This window comes from Cavia porcellus, unplaced genomic scaffold, assembly GCF_034190915.1.
Source record: "Cavia porcellus strain 051 isolate PalLab524CR breed Dunkin Hartley unplaced genomic scaffold, mCavPor4.1 scaffold_29, whole genome shotgun sequence".
NCBI lineage: Eukaryota > Metazoa > Chordata > Mammalia > Rodentia > Caviidae > Cavia > Cavia porcellus.
The window spans coordinates 11,364,366-11,383,594 of record NW_026947512.1 but is presented as its reverse complement, the minus strand read 5'-3'; the positions used below and the strand labels follow the sequence as shown (position 1 = coordinate 11,383,594).

Genomic DNA, 19,229 nt, shown 5'->3' with positions numbered 1-19,229 from the left:
TACCATGCTGAACATCATCCAGTAACTCTTTTTTTTTTTTGTCTTTTTCCTTTTTATCGGTACTGGGGATTGAACTCACGACTGCCTGCTTGCAAGGCAGGCACTTATGCCACTGAGCTAAACCTCCAGCCCAATCATCCAGTAACTCTTGATTGAGAATCTTTTACGGGCCAGACTCTTGTGTGATTTCTAGGGATGCATAGATAGAAAAGGTTCACATCCTTGAGGAGTACAGATAAGGGAAAGCCAAGCCTTTATATACATTAAGATACAGGTTACAGTGTCTTAGATGTGTAAAATACAGAGGACTAGTGACCGCTCTGTGTGGTATGAGCCTGGGAAAAATCACAGGTGAGACAATGTTTGAGATAGGAATTTTAAAAATATATCTGAGTAGCATAGGAGAAGAGGGCCTGTGAAAGGAGTGTCTTATGTAAGATTCTGCCGTTAGTGACTAGTCTGGATTATGCAGAGAGCTTAGAGAGGAAGATGAGTTTATTCTTTTCTTACCACACTGCCACCCAGTTGACCAGCTACATCTACTGTTCATGCATTAATGCTTGTCTCCTTTTTAAATAGAAGGAATTTAATTCAAGTCTGTTTCTATTAGAAGAAATAAACATAATGAAATCCCTGAGAAAAAAATACATCATATCTAAATGATACCAGAGGATAATATTTAATCAGTTATCTAGGATTGGTGCAATAGAATTTTAACCAATAATATGAGAGTATCTAAAATGTTAAAAATGTTTGAATATCTATGGTATTCTGGGTACTGTGCTAGTGGATATAGTGAATATTACTATTTATAAGCCATTAACTGAAAGAATATAATCAGTGTACTAAAATGAAACGCTATAAACTTGCAAAAGAGTAACCCAATATTATATACTACAGAAAGCATTTGCTTAAACCTGTATCAGAGAGCAAAATGAGGAATTGTAAGTATTTGGTAGTTGCTGCTAAAAGTCTTTTTTGGAATAATAAATAAAAAACAAGCCAAGAGTGGCCTCTTTTAAGATTCTACAAGATCACTGCTTTCTTGATTATTGTATGGACAGATAAAGCCTAACTATGTCTATTTCTGTCAGGTTATTGGTACTGTTCAGAGTAAAACCTGTCTCCTCTCTTTTCTCCAGTGTATTATTGTAGCAGATGGCTTTTAATAAAACATCCCACTAAAGAAAAATTTTTACTCTGCTTTAGAGGATTGTGCTATAATTATACTACTGTAAATTCTCAAGAGGAAATGTTTAAATCGTTATTTTTCTTATTGAATAACATACACTGAATAATTAAAAATTCAAGTGCTGTCAGTTATATAGTCTTATTTAATAGGGTTTCATTAGTAAATAAAACTCTGTGCATTATTTAATCAGGTAAATATTTGCATGTTCTTTACATAACTTTTACTTTTTAAAAATTCTATGACTGTGTTAGTCTAGTAACACTCAACAATAGAATTCATTGAGAGTCAACGCATTGCTTAATTACATGGCTGCTCTGCTCTGTGTCATCACCTTGTCTAGTTGTGGGAAATGAGCTTTTTGATAGAATGAGGTTATTCCAGCTGTGTCAGTAGCATTGGCATTTATAAAAATCATGGGGTTTTACTGGTACATACTGCTGTAGTCATAAAATTTATGAAAGTTTCTTCAGAAAATTTATAATTCTTTAAAATTTAGTAATAAAAAGATCGGCAAAGAGAGTAAAGCATATACTTGTATTATTGTTAATACCTGGAACATGTGTACACTGGAAGGTTTTTATAAAGGGATTCCAATTAGTAAAAGAGGTCCACCTCTTCTCTTTTTTTGCATAGTAAGGATAGTAGTTTCCTACTACATAATTAACGCTTTTGCTTATTGTCATTTTACCATAGCTCAATAGTTATGCAGTTAATTGGTCATCATCTCCTGAGTCTTTCATTTTCTCATACATACCTATAGTGATATCTACATACATATAAACTGTTATTCTAGGTGAATTTAAGAGTGAATAGCTTCCTGTCAGTCCTTCAGCAGTGATATTTGTGTAAAAGTTTAAAAAATGTATTCTTATTTTTAGGTACGTAAGTGGTGTTTACTACTGGAAAGTTAAAATTTTGCCGTCCTTTCAACATTAATAGTTTCAAAGTAGATTAAGAAAAATTTTCATGTTATAGAATTAGAGTAGAAACATATTATTTGTTTGTTTGCTTTTGTTGTGTTGTGCTGTGTTGTGTTTTTGTCTTTTTGAGAAAGGGTTTCACTATGCAGTTCAGGCTGGCCTTAAACTCACTTTGTAGCCCAGGATGGCCTCAAACTTAGGGATCATCTTTCTTCAGCCTCCTGAATTTTTGGACTACAGGCTTGCACCACCAAACCTGGCTCCAAATATACTGCTTTTAGACAAGTATTTTGATAATATTGTTGAAGATAAATCATTCTGTGGCGTAATGAAATTACAGCTAAATATATGGCTAATGAATGAAAGAGAAAAGGAAATCTTGGTTCCGACAAGTTTTCAAGAGCCTGGGATTATGATCCCATTTCATACTGTTTTCTTTGGTGTTAGTCCGTATTTTCTAGAACATACTTATCTTTTATTAGGCAATATGGTATGCTGAGTTTATTGCAGGGCTTTTGTTTTTGCTGTGATTTATGTTTCCATTCAAATTTATGTGTAGATATGCTTTTTTTTTTTTTTTTTTTTTTTTTTTAAATCGGTACCAGGGATCGAACTCACGACTGCCTGCTTGCAAGGCAGGTGCTTATGCCGCTGAGCTAAATCCCCTGTGTAGATATGTTTGTCATTATTTAGTTATGACATGAAAAAAAGGAACTGGCAGCAGATAACAAGTAGCAGGTACCAAAAATCTAGCTCCAAGCTTCTACCCCAACGTATTAAACATTTTAAAATTTATTTTTCAGTAGTACATGTTTGCAGTATATAATGATTACATTCAGCATGGGGAATTGGTACATGCAGACATTTTTATTTCTCATAAAGTTGAAGAGACTAGGTAAAAAGTCTATCAGAACTTTTGTACTCCTAGAATAAATGACTACCGGTATGCATTTTTTCTTCCTCAAGGGAGTTCTTAAATTGTTACTAATGTCAGAAAGATTCAGTCATATCTACCCTTGGAGAAGCTGATCTCTGACATGTTTATGAAAACTGCCTAATCTTATAATAGACGACTAATTTTTTGAAGACAGCATCAAGAAGCTTTTCTCTTGATACCTGAAAAAATGATGTGAGAAGGAACAATTTTCACTTATCTCTCTAAATCTTCAGTTCTTGCATGTAAAAGTTGAATGGCAGTTTTGGATCGAAAGCTTATTTGAATTTTTCTATTCATCTGTCTGGTTAGTATTTAGGCATTTAAGTAAGGTTCCATTTCTTCATAATAACTAACTGTAGTCACTATTTTTTTTTTTTTTTTTTTTTTTTTTTTTTTTAGTTTTACTTTAGATCATCTTTGCTTTAAACAGTTTCAAAGCTCAATTGTTGGCAGGGAAGATTTGGATATGTTGACGAAAATTTCATTTTCGCTTGTTTTTATAGATCTGACCCTGCATTCCAAAGGGTAATTAATCTTTATTACATGCTACTTTAGATTTTTTGAGTAGACTAAAGCAGAATTTTAAATTAATTGAAGGAATTTCTCTGGAGCATAGACATACTCTATTTTCCTATTGGGACTGATGATATATTTCTGGATACTGAGCTGTAATTTTTCTAACTCACTTCTCCTGTGGAAAGACCTTTTCCATTTGAACAAAAAATATATTGAGCTTAATCCTGGGGGAGAAATGATGTTTAACTAGTACCATGAGGGAAATCATTGTTCGGTCCCAGTGGCATCGTGTAGTCTTACATTAAGTGTTTTGAAACTAATTAATCAGGAAACAACTCTAATTAAAAGGTAAACTGCTCATCAGCTGCCAGGTTAGACTATTTTATGGAAAGGAGCTATACACAGGCTAACTGCACACTAGCTTCTAGCAACATTCTTTAATTGTATATATCCCAGTTAAAGGGAAAAATTCAAAAATATTTTTAGCCAACCTTATTTTGTAGTAATAATATCTGATATTTAATGGACTTCTTTTCACATAATTTATATAAGAGCAATAATTCTAGAGTTAGAATAATGTGGTCAATCTATAAGGCTTTTAAACTTTTGTTATTATGTCTTTTAAATACTGGAACAAATTAGAAATGATACTGGTAGACAACATTTGAATAAGTATGTGAATATATTTAAATATAAACAAACATTTGTCAGACAAGATCAAAATTTTGAAATCTAATATTTATTAGCAAATAACTTATATTGACATTCTGATAGCAGAGTTAGCCCAAGTCTTAGAGAATTACCATATGAGAGAAACTATAGACATATCTTGGTGCTTGACTGCTTTGAAACTCATTGAATTTGGTACCAGACCCATTTTGACTTGAAATTCTGTCCTGGTACTCGTCATTTGTTTGGTATTCGATGCACAACTTAGAACTTGAAGCTATTGATTATCTTGTCTCACTACGTTCTCTAGCCAAAACAGTTTGTTTAGTATTTGTGGTTTTTGTTCTTGTCATGCCTCTTAGAACCAATTAACAATGAGTACTGAGGTACCACTGCATTTCTATGAAATCTCAGATGATATGGCACCGAAGCTGAAAGTTCTGTAAATGGGAGTTTGGCTCAATGGTAAAGAATTTGCCTAGCCTGTGAGGCCATGGAGTGGGAGTTCTGTCACCGCAAAACACAAGGACACAAAAACAGTTAAATCCTTTCATCAGTTTTTTTGTTTGTTAGTTTGTTTTTGTTTTTAGAATAGTCCAAAGAAGGAATTCTGTTGCTACCAAGTAAAAACATATGTGGGAGATAGCCACCAGCATAGGAGATAAGTAGTAAATCTTTCTTGTTTTGTGGGTATAGAGCTGGGCCTATTTTCCAGCCTACCATTGTTAGAACTTAATGTGAAAGCTAGACATTGTAGGTGTCTATTGTCTTGTTAAGTTGTTGCCCTTTACACCTAAAACAATTGTTTGGTATTCATAGAGTTCCCCTGGAATGAATTAAGGACAAATACTACAATATTACTGTAGTTTAATTTCACATAGTATGTGCATTATAAATGTATTTTATATATTGTTTCCTGGATTGCTCTGTGTTTGTGTGATTACCATATTCATCATATCGTCTTTCTTTAATTAATGGTAATTAATTATGAATTACTAATGAGAATTTTATAGCTGTTCTAAATGTAGCTTCTATCATTTTTACATCTTTTAATATTTGTCCTAAATACAAATATAAAGATTTATCAGTTTTTAAAAGAGCCAGTGAGGGCCGGGATTTAACTTAGCCACATGAGTGCCTGCCTGGCAGGCACCAAGGTTGTGAGTTCGAGCCCCCATGACCTACCCTCCCAAAAAAAGAACCAATGATTGGATGAGTTCTAGAATGTAAGAACCAGAAAAGTACTGCAATATTGGTGTAATTCACCTCTTCCTTGTATCCCTCCCACTCTTTAATCCCCACCCACTGACCCATAACACTCTGAATATATTTTTATGAAGCCAATTTGATGGAGCTTAGAGGGTCAGCTTATTTTTTGCTATTACTTCAAATCAGTTATAGTTCAGTATGGAAAGTCTTGTGCAAATGATTGCTGCTACAGCCCAGGGAAATGTTTACTGAGTTCATGGCATTCCTGGCATGGCAGACTTGTGAATGATAGGGTAATTGCTTTTCAGCAGGTTGATGTAGACCCATTAAACTTGTAGTTTGTTTAAACAAGGAAACAGAGGTTGTTATGCCAGAAATGCCACTATTTTATATGTGATGCAATTGATGGGAAAAGACAGTATTTTGGAAACAGTTCTGTAGCCATAACTTTTATTCAAGTTTCATATCTCTGGATTTATTTTATTAAGGGTTTTCTTTGAACAGCAGGTATGTGGACTTATGTTAACAATTCAATTCTCAAGTGGTCACCTTTTTTAAGCATTGGTGTATGTTGTTTATTTGTAGGGAAATGAACGTACTTGAGACTATAATGTTAAGTGAAATAAATCAGACATACTTATGTGGTTTCTCTTATATGAGAAACTCTTAGAACGTAAGTAAAGAGCTAAATAAAAAATAATAAGAAGTAGGGAAGATACATCTTTCTTAAATAGGAAGAAGATCAAAAGGTAGATGGAGAAAAAGGGAAAGGAGAAAAAGGGAAGAGAATGAAAAAGAATTAAGATGTATTATGTATAGGTACCAGTTCCCAACAAGAAATATAATCATTATGTATTGCAAACATGTATTCATAAAAAATAAAAAACAAAAGAATTGATTGAGTCATTTTTAAATTTATTTTTATGACCTGTCTATAGAGTATGACTATCTATAGATTATGTTGATAGCCAGTAATAATATTATGGTTACAGAAGCCTAAAAGTACTCAATCCAAAGTCAAATGGAAGATAAATGTCAGAATTAGAAATAGAAACTGAAGTTACCAATAATTTATCTATGATTTTTAACCCCTTTTTAATGTTTTCTGTTGATCACTGCTTGTGGAATATTTCTCTTGTATTGTGGTACAATCACAGACCTGAGTTTCCATCAGTGAATAGCACCTCCAGAAGCTAAACACTAAGAGTTAACTTTCTGGCTTCTGATGTTCTCTTCAGAGGCTGAGGCATGAAAGCACATTGGCAGCACTCATTTGCCCTTTTGTCTGGGTTGGGCACCAATGGTTAATATCCACTCTTTCCGGTGCACTTGTGGCATTGAATGAAAGCTGGGTATCATTACAAAATGAAGCCCAACTGATTGAACCTTGACACTACTTTTCTAAGGTAACACATCATATTAAGATTCAGCAAGGTAACAGATAGACTTCCCACAATATTGTTTTATCGCACTAGCTATAAAATCACCTTATCCGATAAGAGGAAATATTTATTCTCTTGCTGCTAAATTCAATTCCGGTTTGGACCAGGTTCAGTCGTGTCTCCAGTGACTAGATGTTGGCATTCTAATGGCGTATTAATACTTTGGGAGATAAATTACAATTAAATCATAATTGTATCTCTTCATTCTGGAAAAAGAAACATTATCTAAGAATGCCTGCAGCAATGAAGTATCCTTGAAAAATGAGATATACCTGTTTGTACTTTGGTAATATTAAGGATTTTTGAGAGATTTTTAACGTGTCATGGGACTCAAGGGTCTTTAATCTCATAAAAATGTGGCAGTAAAATGCATACTAACATCATGTAACTTTAATCCTACAGAGACAAGAATTTAAATACATCCTACATTACTAATTCTGTACTTCCTTCTAATCTTTAATACACTTAGTTTTTAATTTGTTCTAAGTTTGTTTACATTCCATTGTAATTTCATGATTGTCTTTTATTTGTCAGAAGCATTAGATCTCAAAATTTAATGTGCATTTCTACTGTGTCCAGATCTTGTTAAAATGCAGACTGTACAGAATTTAAAGTTATTGCAGGTCTTCTTCCTTTAATATATAAAAATGTAGCCAGAAAGATATTGTGAGAACAAGCCCTCAAGTTAAACCTGCCTTTGTCGGAAAACAAAATAACGTACTAAATACATTAACTCAGCCACTTTGTTTTACTTTTTAGAATTCACTCTGAAGAAGAAAATGAGTTTAGATATTATTCATGATACATTCACTGACAAACATGATATGAATCTGGGATATGCTGTATACTAATCTAGATTATTGATGTAGCGAATACTTGGTTGAATGTTACTAATTTAATTTGAGGAAGTGTGTTATAAATGAAACTCAACATTTAAGATTTAAATGCTGAAGAAAATATGTAAATTAGCTTTAAATTGTTATGTCTAATATGCCTTTTATTGGTGCATGTGTGTGTAATACATTATGATTACATTCATTTTGAGGAGTCGGAACATGTATGACATTTTCAACTCTCCTTTCTCCCCTCTCTCTTCTGCCTGTGCTTCTTGAACCACTTCATATGTGTTTACTTATTATCCATCTTTGTAGTACATCTGGTAACATTCTTTGTAAGGAGATGGTACATGTACACAGAACTCCTGCCCCCCCCCCTTAGAATGAGCAAATGCCTTTTATTCTGTTTGTGGTACTTAGTAAATAGTTTTGAGTGTCCATGGTGGATTCTGTTTTTTGGGGGTCTGACTTTATACAATTTATTTATTTATTTTTATTTAAAGAAAGAAAGAAAAAAAATTTTTAAAAAGAACAAAGTAAAAAAAAGGAAAAAGTAGAATACAGAATTGAAAAAAATTAACATCATAAAATCACTAGTTAATACATTACATATTGTCATCTTAACAATAGTTATTAGAGTTACAAATTCAAAGCATAAAAAGTGGCTAGACACTCAAACATTGATAGCGCGTACTCTTCTGTTCAGTTATCTAACCGAAATTTAGTAGTATGGTCAACTATCTTACACACTATATATACAGTTATATCCTTTTTATACACTTTAAAGGGAGGAATTGTTTAAAGAAGGAACATTTTTGCATGTGTTGAATTTTACAAAAGCAAAGATATGAATATTTCTAGGAAGCATATTTCTCGAGGACTAGAATGAAGGTTAATTTAAACTTCATCTTTTACTAATTTCATAAACTAAGAAAACACTTTTTTATTTCAAAGTGTTAATCCATTTTTTTTTTTTGATAGGGTTTTGCTGTGGTGTTGAAGATGGCCTTGAGCTCACAATGTAGCCCAAGGTAGTCTCAAACTTGAGGTGGTCCTCCTGCCTTAGGCTCCTGAGTCCTGGGATTAAAAATGTGCACCACCATGCCTGGCCAGTCCAGTATGTTTAGAAAGAGAATAGGTTTTATATTACAGCTGGCATTCAACCTGGACTTCCTCTGTATTCTTTGTTACTGCCAGAGTCCTAAGACATCTTTTTTCTAGGCAACATAATAACTGTGTAAATAGTCTTTATAATGCCATCTTTTCACATCACCTGTTTTCTACAATTTGTTCTCCACATTGCAGAGACTCTTTGTGTGTGAGACAAGGTATTGCTGTATAGCTCAGGCTAGCTTTGAACTCACAGCAGTCCTCCTGCCTCAGCCTCTAAAGTGCTGGAATCATAGGCGAGCCCTCCAAATGGGGCCTCACAGAACTGTTCTTAAAAACTTTTCAGTGATGTATTTGGGATAAAGAACAAGATCCAGGTATGTTTACTGTTTTTCATGCTTTTCATTAATTCCAGTTTTCTCTCTGATATCATTTCCTTTGATCTTAAAATAATTTCATTAGCATTTCTTGTGATTCCAGTCTGTTGGTGATGACTTTTCTTATCTTTGCTTTATTTTAACATATCTTTATTTTGCCTTTATTCTTAAAGAGATTTTCATTAGATACAAACTAATAGGCTAATAGTTTTGCCTCCAGTGTTTTGAAGATGTTATCTTAGAGTCTTCTGTGTTCTATAATTTCTCCTGAATTTCTCCTGTGTCATCTTTCCAGACTGATTTTATGTGTGTGGGACTTGTATGGATTCATAGAGTGCAGACTTAGAAGCTCTGTTGTTTGATTAAATGTTCTGCAGTTGCTCTCTTGACATTCTTAATAGTGCTTGAACAGGATCCTTGGATTTTCATTTTGCAGTATGTGTTTTACCAGTTTGGAAATTTATAAGTCTTACCAGCCAGAATATTTTTTCTGCCTCTTAAGTGAAAATTGCCTTGAGTTGAGGCTACCTGTGACTAATTAAAATTTAATCATCAAAATTTAAGTACATGTTTTAAATATTTGACCAATTTTAAGATTTTTTGCAAAATAGAAAATATAGCTCAGAAAAACAATAATAATCGTATTTGGCCAACTTTCAACAAATTTTAAGAATAAAAAATAAAATTCATAAGTAATAATTTAAATGTATAGCTCCATAGTTTATATGGTTATTTCCATTTATGTTCTAATTTTATCCTTATGAAAACCCTTGCCTTAGGCTAGTAATAATTCTACTGTCCTCATTAAGTGTGCAAATACAGACCCATGAAAAGTAGATGGAATAGTCTTCAACCACTTACGTACTTGTCTCTGATTAAAATTTGCTATAAGAGATTTCTTATTACAGGTAAAATAGTGACTTTTCAGCACAACTTACGATTTTTTTCTAAAATCTTTTATAATTCTATTTAATCTTCCTTTCTTCAAGATTAAATAAGACTAAACATTTAATCATCTGAGATTAATATGAAAATTAGCCTATCATAATTTTTAAATAACCAGTTTTTTTCAGATGAAAATCTTAGGTTTGAAAAATTGATTTAATGATTTACACAAGTGATGATTATATCATCTGAAATTGTAGGCCCAATCTAACACATGATTTTATGCCCTTTGTTTTGTACTGCACTATCTTCTTTTGTTCAGTGCATATGACAGTATGTGACATACATTTATCAATATCTCACCATTATTTTCTTATCATGTCTTTAGATTGCATCTGACATTGTATGAATCACTCAACACACTTTAATGAACAGACTGTAAATGTAAATAAATCTTTTGGCAATATTTCTTTTTTATTCTTTTCTGGAAAATTTACCATAGGTAAAACTTCATTTTCTTAATTTTAAAATGAAATGCATAGTATTTCCACAGTGCTAGGTACCTGTACTTTGAATTAGAATCATTAAAAATTTTAAACGACTTCTGGGACAAAAAGGCTAAATAACATGCTTTGGAATGAAAAACACTACATAAATATTTATAATTTTTCTATATAACTTTTCAGAAATCTTTTTAAGATCTATTTCTTTTTTAAATTTAATTTTAGAGGGAATAAACAACAATAAAATGAATTGGAACAGTGATGATAGTACGAAATCTACAATAGTTACTACATTGCATATTATTGTCTTCTAAATAGTTGCTCACACTACTATACTGGCTTTAGGCTTACAAAGTTAAACAGTACAGATCCTCTGAATCACCTGGTTGCTCACAGGGCTGGGGTGGAGGGGAGGAGGCCAGGGGGGCTGTTTTTCTCACCCCTGCCTGCCTGCAGGCTGGCTTGCAGGCAGACCTTCCCTCCTTCCTGGCTCTCTCCATCCTTACTCTAACTGCCTCACAGGTCGGGCGGGCTTAGCCTCTTCTCTGATTCTCCCTGGTTTGTGCTCCGACTGGCTCACCTCATTTTTGTTCCCCTCCCTTTCCCTCTCTTTCCTTACTATCTTAGTGTAGTGTGCTGTTCTCTGAGGCTGTATTCTTTGGCCAGACCTTCAAATCTAACTTTGGAACACTTTCTGAAGGTAATTTAAATACGGGAGGTGGATTGAGTATTCCTTTCCTTTTGACTTATATACATCTAAGTGGAACCAAACTTTCTCTTTTTTCAGAAAAAGAAAAAAATTATTTTTGGATGTGTAAGCCAAAGGCAAATGATCTGAGAAATAGGCTCTTGTTTCTAAAAGAAAACTCAGCACAGCTTAAAAGGAGAATATATTCAACTGAAACTAAAGGATTTCAAAAACAAAGAATAACATACAGATTTTGAAGAAAAAGTTCACTGAATGATGAGTGAAAGACAATGTGTCTCCATATTTTTATGGCCTGTCTAGAATATAAGATACATCTTTTTATTTTTCCTCACCCACCCCTGAAGAACAAATAGAAGTATTATCTTCAGTAGTGCTGTCCGGGAGTAAGACTTAGTATGGAGCAAGAGTACTAATCTTTATGTGCCTTACTTGGAGACTTTGTGCCTTTAAGGTACATAGAGATATTGGCCCACAGCTTTAAGCTTTGCTATTTTTATATCTTCTGGGTAGCATTTAGAATCAGTGAAATGCAGATCTTTATTTCCTCCCATGGAAGTAAGCCATTTATGTATTTCTTTATTTATTCAATGCTTTTTTGATAATATGGTAAAAATACACTTTGCATTACATTTTAAGGACATTTTTATTACTTTTCAAAATTTAGTGCAACACCTCTCAGCTGTGTGTACTCTAATGGTAACTATAATTTCATTTAACAATTGGGTTTTTGTTTCCTGTAAGAAAACAAAAGGTGATTAATAATATTAACCACATGCAATGTGATATTTATCTTGAAATCACACTTTTTTTGGAAAGCATCTTATTAATACTATGAAATAAAATTAGGAATTGCTTTTTGTATACAGTAATACTCATGATACATATTTATGTTCTATTTGTGTAGTTTCCCAGTACTTAACCAAGTACTTGGTTAGTACTTTCTGGCATTATTGTTGTAAAACTGCAAAATGTAGCTGGAATCCAAATTGTCATAGAATTAAAATAAGCCTGTAATAGAATTATCATTAAGGAAGTAGAACAGAATGGTTAAGCCATCCCATTTGCAAATAATCAAATTTTCTACATTTTTATTGCTAATTTTCGTTGATGTAGAACGTTCTTGTGTTCTATACTGTTTAAGATATACAGATCATAAATCGTAGCACTGGAACTCTTTGTGTCTTGCTGAGTTTTTTCATTGGAATTTGTTGTGACATTTACTGTAAATGATGTCTGTCCTGCACAATCAAATATATAGTAGTATATTATTCTGTATCCATAGTTTTCTGCAACTACTGTATGTGTAGTCTTTGATCTCAGCCCACATTTGTGATATTCAGATCTCTCATTAAGAGACATGCTTGTGAATTAAGCATATGAGTAGACACTGCCAAGCAGGGCTTCCAAGAACTTTAAAATGACATCTAGTCTTGCTGTCCCATCCCATTTTATAAATGAGACAGATAAGCAGTAAGGATGAGAAGCTGTGACTTCTTGTCGTGCAGTGAATAAAAGTGGACTGGAATTTTCTTCTCTTGCTTTCCATGTGGGTGTGACATGAAGAGTATTTGTAACAAACATATTCAGAATTCTCTTCAAACTTAGATTCTTATGACCACATTGCCCAATGTGAGGAACAAATTACACATAACATAATAACTTTTTCATACACACACTAAATAAATGAAAAAAAATAAGAACACCTAGTCTGATTGTCCTATTTTTTTTGTTAGTGATAGAGTTTGGACCAGTGTTTTCCACTAATGTAGCACGTGCTTATGTTACTTAATGACTGTTTGTCTCTGTTCATAGTAGTTGAATCTATTTTATAGAACATTAAAATTTGCAGATATAAAGACATTGCAAACATACTGAAAATGTATTTTCTGAACATTTCAAAGCCTATTTTTTTATTTTTTAAATCGGTACCAGGGATCTAACTCATGACTGCACACTTACAAGGCAGGCAGGTGCTTATGCTACTGAGCTAAGTCCCCAGCCCATCTAAAGCATTTGTAATACTTATTTTATGCACAGATGAAGATTGATTTGTATTACTACTATACATATAGTTTATTAGGAAATGCTAAGGATTGGAGCTATATTTATAATTTTAAATTTTATCTACTTAAGAAATTTTATTAGTTGAATAGCATTTATTGTAATTGTTATTATTTGAATGTCATAATTTTAGTGCATGTTGCAATCAATTAGCCATCATATTATCATGAAGTTCTGTAAGAAATATTGTCTGTTTAATCCTTTTGCTCTTGAACAACACTAATAATTTTGTCTCCCTTTGGGGCATACAGCTGTTCCCAGCCTACTCAGTGCCATGTCAGGGCATAAAATCATCTTGACAGAAACCTCTAAATTATAAATAGTCCCATAATGACATTCAGCTTGGGCGGTACATTTATAAAAGCAGTTATTAAGCAAAATGTCATTCCAACCCATTACTGTAACTAGAATTCTTCACATTTCTGTAGCCAGCTTTTGGTGCCCCCCAAAAATTCATAAGCATTTAGACAATTAAGAATATCGAATACTCAAGTATAAATTCACAATAAATTATTAGATAAGTGGTTTCCTAAAATTTTCAAGATCTTTCCTATGCCTTTTGCCCTGTGAAGACTACTGAAAAATAGCAAGTCTAATCTAGAATATTCAGCAGAATTCTCAAAATATTAGAGATTTGAGATAGCTTAAATTCAGCCAAAATATAAAGATTTTTTTTTTTTTTTTTTGTCTTTTTCCTTTTTATCGGTACCAGGGATCGAACTCACGACTGCCTGCTCGCAAAGCAGGCACTTATGCTGCTGAGCTAAATCCCCAGCCCCAATATAAAGATTTTTAAAAGAAGCTAAAAATACTATACTTATTTGTTATTCTTGGGTCAAGTTATAGGGCAATGAGAAAAATGACCAACCAAAGGAACTAACCTGTATCTGCCAGTACAACTGCATTTTTCAGCAGGCAGTTTCAGTAAAGTGGCTAAAGAGATTAGGTAGCATAGGGAACAACTCAGAACATTGAACTCTTGACAGAAATCACTTTTAAGAGACAGAAATTGAGAAACGAAAGAATAAATTTATTATGTTGTTTACCCAAGATATGCCTAAAAGAGGAATGAACCTTGCTAAATGGGCAGAAGCCCAGTTTAAAAAAAAAAAAAAAAGATGCTCTTATTCAAGAGGATCATGGATTAAAAAAGAAAATATTATATAAAAACTGGAAATAAGCATCGGCAATCATCTTGGGTAATATTTGACCCACTAAAGAGCACAATGCAAGTGTTAACAAACTACTGGGTTTGGGAGCAGACCTTAACTAAATGTTCATCGACACATTTGAAGAGAGATTAAATATTTCTATAAATCTGGCATCCACATTTCTACATTGCCAACTTCAACCCTGCAGTGCTCCAGATTCTTTTATGTGACAAGTATAAACACAGCCTTGTTTATCATGGACATGCAACAGGGACTCTAATTAAATTGCTAATATCTTCTGATCATTTTCTTGAACTTACCTTCAGGTGTTGAAATAACCAGGTACAGAAGCATTATAAAATAGAAGATGGTTTATAGCAGTAGTTTCTTAAATATCAAAGCTTTTTGAAAAAATAGGATTTTATTCAAGGATAAATATCTTAGATTAAAAATAGATTCTTATAGGATAATGTACTGATAATAAGATGGTGGAATCAACTGAGTATTTAAAACTCAAAGCATTAATAGTAAGTAACATAATTAACATTTACAATTGGAAAAATACTCATACTTTTTTTTATGAGCTACTTATGAAGAATAACCATAAATGTGTATCAGTGACACTGATACACTTCTGCTTCTTTTCTTCTTTTATCATATATGAAATATTTGTAGTGCCTTCCCTTTTGAGTGGTTCCAAAACCATGGAATGATTAAAATAAAATTTATAGGAAGCTCCTGCATGAAGCCCAAAAGACCAAACCAAGATGGACTCACTCATGCTAAACCTCTAAGCCTATGAGACTGAAACTTTTTTGTTTTGGTTTGTTTTTTCCTTTTTTTCCCCCCTTTTCGAGAAATCTGGAGAAAAAGAGTTAATAGCAAAATTCCCAAACAGACAAATTTTAAATGTTTTATTAAGGAAGTCTCTTCCACCATAACATTTACAAGGAAGGTAACTTAATAATCAATCTCATTTTTGCCAATCTCCTCTGCTCTGCCCTTCAGTATACTCATTCTATTTTGTATATAGAGAAATTACCTGATCTGGAGTCACAATTAAAAACTAACTGAATTTATTGTAATTTTGTCTTTGACAAAATTATAGCTCTCCAATTTTTCAGCAGTCTTCATTTGAAGATGATCAAATATGCTCTATCATATATTGGTTGGTGAACCATATTACCTAGTAGATTTCTTTAGGCCCCTGAAAACAGACTCTTAGTGATCTTCTGGTTAATATATCCCGGGACTATGTATCAGAGGTGTTGTGGTTTACATCTTGGGTGTCCCCCAAAAGCCTTATGTATTTGGAAGGTGATTAAATCATGGGAGGTGCTATAGCTGACTTGCTGTTAGGATGTGGGAGCTGGTTGGAAGAGGCAAATCACTGGGAGCATGACCTGGAAGTGTGTATCTCTAAACCCAGCCCGTCCTCATATCCTCTAAGCTTCCTGACTAGCATGGCATGAGCAGCTTTTCTCTGCCCAGGCCCTTACATTATGCGTCTTCTGCCTTGAAACTGGCCAACCAGGGACTGTAACTGAGCCAAAATAAATCTCTCCTCCAATTTGTGGATGTTGAGTATTGTGTCCTAGCAATGAGAAAATGACGGGAAGTTTCATGTTATTCTTTTCTGTTGACATTTCATCTTCCATCATATATTTAATATGATTTTCATTAAGCCATATATTTGTACTATCAATAGAATCTGCTTTTTAAGATATCTTTGGGAGAAAGTGCTGGTCTGTGTTGTGTCTGTCCAACAAACATGCTACTGAATATTTATGATTCATTAGTGATACAAAGATAATTGAGACCACTGTCTTGGTATAGAAGCTGACAGTGCATTGTTTGTATGGAGCGATATGAGAAGTATAAAGGGGGGTTTGTAGAGGTGGGGGATAGGTAACAATCAAGACACTTTTAACCCTTGATGTAATAGAAGTGTATATGAAAAGGAGCATTTGGGGATTATTAACTATATTATCTTATAAAATTGTGTCTGTTAAAATAATTTGTAATTGGACATTTTATTTAAGATTCATAGACCCTATAGACTCAAAAATTAGGTTAATTCTTTATTAGCTTGGTTACATAGTGTTTAGTATTGCCTTCCCTATGGATTGCACTACCAGAGAACTTGACCATCATTATAAAGAGACATTTTCTGAACATCAACTACTGTATATGTGTTGAGGTTTTCAACTTTGAATAATATTCTAAAGCATTTTGTGGTGTGGGACAGAGATTGTCAAAGATACTCCTACCAATGTTGACTACTTTGTTTTTAATACTACTTAAATATATGAGCACAGAAATTAAATATAAACTACCTATACTTTTAACTTTCACAGTAATAATAAATCTAGTAGATGTAAACTATAAAAATTATAAAAATACTTATTTACTAGAGTAATTTAATGTTATGATCAAGGTTATCTTCCTGAAACTAAATTACTACTGACCTTGTGAACATGATACTGACAACTATTGTGTAGTATGTGTGATTTTTATATATATATATATATATATATATATATATATATATATATATTCTTTTTCTTTTTCTAAGCTTGGCATGCTTTTGAGGCCATGTGTCTTCAGATGGTTCCGTTTTTTTCCAACTCACTGGAAATACTTGTTGTATGGTGTGGTGATAGATCATATGACCTTCATTTTGAACATCATTTACATATTTAATCTCCTTATGTTGTGTTTTCTTAGCCTGCAACAAATTAAGAACTGCTTGGCTCTAATATGATGGTAAATGCTTCAACAAATGTTGGCATCAATGTTGCATAACAATACTTTGTTATGAGATAGCAGCCAGATTATCCGAATCTACTTCAAGTAAAGCTTTTAAATTGTTGGAGAAATAAAAATTGAAAATTGAAAAAAATTCAAGAGCATTCCTGGCCATATAATGGTGACAGTTTCAAAGATTTCTTGGACTCTAGTTTGAGAATTATTATAAAATGTATACTGTATGCATATATGTAGGCAATGTATATATGAGGCAGAAGTGATTATTGTAAAATCATGTATACATTACATGAATCTAAATTACTCTAGTTAATCAAATTATTGAACATTCACTTACTTGTAGGTAGAAGCTAGTCACTTAATACAATTATAAAAATTATACTAAGTTCTTTTTCTGGTGCTTTGGAATTGTAATTTTTTTTTTTTTTACTGGCATCAGGGATTGAACTCACGACCATGCGCTTGCAAGGCAGGTGCTTATGCCACTGAGCTAAATCCCCAGCCTGGAATTGTAATTTTTTGGAAAAATAAAGAAAAATATTTTGTTGGCTAATACTAATAAGTTTGAGTTAAGAATACAGCGAGGTTTTACAAATCATTCATTTGAATCACAGTAGTTATTTAATGAATGGAAGGAAATTGTATTGGTCTCAGCATTTAAATAATATGGCCAAGACAGGCCATACTCTTTACTGGGTAAGATAGTCAAAGGGAAGGAATTTGTCCTTTTGAAGACGTTCTCTTTCTACAGTTGCAGGATTCCACAGTTGCTGTTACTAGTCAGCAAGAGCTTAACTGTCCCTGTAGGTCTGAAGAAAACCATGGCATTTTCCCTACCAAAACCTGCTCAATTCTTCTTTACTAACTCACAATTAAACCAGTAGTTTTAGGAAACTGAAAAGGAGAAAAAAGTGTAAATAAAGCAGAAGCATATAGAGATATCTATGTATCTATATCATCAATAGATATATGTGTCTGTTGCTGGCCAGTTCTGTCTAGTGCATGAATACTAGAGAAATACGCTGTGTTAACAGCATATAATATCACTCACTGCCTTTGACTCTTGGTCATTAGTATGACCAAGGAACTTAAGAAACTAAAGACTTTTCTTGGTTTTCTAATGCAAAGCATATAAATATAAGTGTTTAATTTGCCAATATGACCATCTCTAGGAAAAAAAATATTACTTCCTAGTTTAAATCCTTCAAAGGCCTTAGTACTATATATAGAACCTTCATGAAATTTTTCCTCTATGAGAACAGTGTCCTAGAATCTTGAGCATTACCTACCATGTGATAGGCCTTCGATAAATATCTTGTAGATACTAAAGAGATTAAGCTGGCATAGCACTTAGGCAGTACATCTTTTTCACTTTTATGATATTCTAGAGCAGAGTATGAAGATGAGAATTCAAAAGCCATTTAGAAGACTATAAAATCCAGACTTCTCACAAACTGAACAGTTGGGTTAAATTCAACATTTACAAAAAAGAGAAACTTGTTGCAGTTGGGAAAAGGGATCAGGGAGGAGGGATGGGGAATGGTAAGGATTAAGGGACCAGAAATGATCACGACATGCCACATACATGTATCAGTTCCCCAAAATGACTGTAGCAATGATACAACAAAGATAGACTAATTTTTTAAAAAGCAAGAAAAATTTTTATTCTTATGGAGTTCTGTAGCATGTAGAGATATCAAAGCCACATTATCAAATATGTTTTTTTTTTCTTGGTACCAGGGATTGAACTCATGACCTTGCACTTGCCAAGCAGGCGCTTATGCCGCTGAGCTAAATCCCCAGCAAATATGTATTGTTTGATGGGAATATAAGTGATATAAAAGAGATACTCCAATTCTTATGCTGAAGTTTTTTTTTTTTTAATTGAACTTCAGAAATAACTCATAAAGACAAGAACATGAGTATTTCCAGTTTTCTTTTGAAAA

General features: G+C 33.1%; 1 protein-coding gene across 6 annotated transcripts in view; it reads left to right on the top strand.

Moving 5' to 3' along the window:
• The window catches only part of Rabgap1l (RAB GTPase activating protein 1 like), a 718,519-nt gene that overhangs the window by 259,681 nt on the left and 439,609 nt on the right, over positions 1 to 19,229 (top strand). The gene's annotated exons all lie outside the window — the stretch shown is intronic.